The sequence below is a fragment of the Petaurus breviceps genome, unplaced genomic scaffold, assembly GCF_028583685.1.
Source record: "Petaurus breviceps papuanus isolate PSGF00001 unplaced genomic scaffold, PetGlider_PUasm1.0 224, whole genome shotgun sequence".
NCBI classification, from domain to species: domain Eukaryota; kingdom Metazoa; phylum Chordata; class Mammalia; order Diprotodontia; family Petauridae; genus Petaurus; species Petaurus breviceps.
The window spans coordinates 15591712-15593909 of NW_027185887.1; the positions used below are offsets into that span (position 1 = coordinate 15591712).

Genomic DNA, 2198 nt, shown 5'->3' on the forward strand with positions numbered 1-2198 from the left:
ATCAGGTGGGAAAAAAGAAGGAAGATTTTCTTTTTGAAAATTAAATATAATTTTTTTAAAGAAAAATTTTATCAGCACACTCAAATACAGTCTTTACAAATACACTAAGTATTATTAGCAGGTAAGTTGGGGCATGAGAAACACACTCATACTCCTATCAGTATACAAGCAGTCATCTAGATAGTACCTGTACTTATTCTTCATCTCATTAAATAACCAAAGGGGTTAGAGGATAGTGAGAATCAAGCTTGAATAGCAAAAGGCACATAAAAGCATAAGGGAAACTTACTGGAAAGTTGCCGTTTGTGTTTCAGAGCTCACTCCTCCCACCTGACCAGCCATTTCACATCTATCTAAGGGAAATATCTGCTGTCCTTTTTAGATCCCTCTGACAAGCAATGATATCAGTTAAGAATTGCAACTTAGCTGCATGTGTACCAAGCACAAACTACTTTTTATGAAAGCCTTTTTGTTCTGGTCACATGGAATTATCTTAAGAATTTCAAGTATCAAATGGAGAAGGTGTTAATTCATGCAATTTTATAAATATTTCTAATATTTAGACTTCAGAACTGCTAAGGACACTGAATTCAATGCCACATTGGTTGAGTCTTTCAATCAGTTTGGTTTTGGAGAAAGCGGCTCCTGGTGTAAAGACACCACCTCCCTTAGGAAGGTCAGAGGTATCTTTTAAAAGAGTCACGGCTGCCTGAACCATTGCTATGGCTGTAGCTACATAACCAGCTTCTGGTCCTTTCACTTGGGTGCAAATTTTAATATTGGGTTTGCCATGTTTTGTAGTGTGGTCCTGGCTATATCCTTGACCAAAGAAGGTAAATGTAAATGAAGCATCATCCATCTGTTTCTGGGATGGTCCTTGTTGTGAGAAATACCCAAAGGAGAATAACCACGGAAATTTTACTAGAAGTTGTCTTCCAATGCTGAACTTCACAAAGAGTAAAAAGAAAAGTCCCGCAAACATCAGTTTAATAACGGAAGTGAGGCCTCCAACAGTCACGTAAGCAGCATACTGCACTGGTGTTTCTTGCAAGTTTTCATACAAGAACCGCTGTGTCCGTTTCACAACAGAGGCATCAGCTCCCATGAATAGAGAATATTCGCGCAGTTCACTACAGTAAGAAACAGGCCACCTTCTTTTCAATTTTGAACCCACAACAGGAACAGGTTTCATATTTGATTGTTTTCGTAGATTTCTTAACCTCTTCTGGTCACCAAAACCATGAACAGCTGACGTTCAAGCGCTGTTGTGAATACACATTCCCTCAGGTCCTGAATTTAATGTCAGGAAACTTTCAACAGCAGTCAGAGTACCTTTCATTTTATTTCTGGTATATAATTCCCCTAGATCAGCCAGAATGGAACCAAAACCACCGCTTCCAATGACATATACCCCTTTCTCTGCAGCTTTTTCATGATACTTCCAATACATTTCTTCCAGAAACTGTGGTTCCCCAGAGACGTCCATATAGCTAGCTCCATTTTTAATACATGCTTTGACCATGGGTTCTCCATAAAATCGATATGGTCCTACGCAATTGAGAACAACAGATGTGTGTTTAGCCATTTTATCAAGAGAGGCTGGATTAGTGCTATCACAGATTATTATACCAACTTCAGCTGGTAATGTTGGTCTTTCCAATTTCTGTGCTGCCTTCTCCAACACCTGCAGCAGCTTCTCCCGATTCCGGCCCGCCACAGCCCAGGGCAGCACGGAGCCTCGTAGTGCTGAGCTCGTCTGCTGCCGAGACACCTCCTGAGCCACGAACTGGCCGGTGAAACCGGAGGCTCCAAAGACCACAAAGTGATAAGGCCTCTTTTCGGTCGCCATGACTAGCAAGGACAGCATCTACGCCAAAGACAAGGCAACCAGGAGCGCTCCCTGACCCCAGCGTGCCACGCCCACCACAGTGTGACGTCAGTGCCTCCTCCTAAACATAATTTTTAAAAAGAGAAGATAGAGGTATGTGAAGAAATCCAGGAAACAGACGAAGAGAAGCATGGTGGAGAACATCTGGGTGAGGATCATTAAGTAGAAGTGATACTGTCATGGATATATACCACAGCTCACCCAGACAGAGGGAGGCAATAGATGAAGAATTCAGGTCACAAACCAAGACCAGAGATGTGGTATGATGATTATGAGGAACTTCAACTACCTGTACATGTCCTAGAACTTT

At 41.9% G+C, this 2198-nt stretch overlaps 1 pseudogene; it reads right to left on the minus strand.

Moving 5' to 3' along the window:
• Positions 1–435: 435 nt before the first annotated feature.
• LOC138166561 (saccharopine dehydrogenase-like oxidoreductase pseudogene) lies at positions 436–1875 on the minus strand (annotated as a pseudogene).
• Positions 1876–2198: the final 323 nt, after the last annotated feature.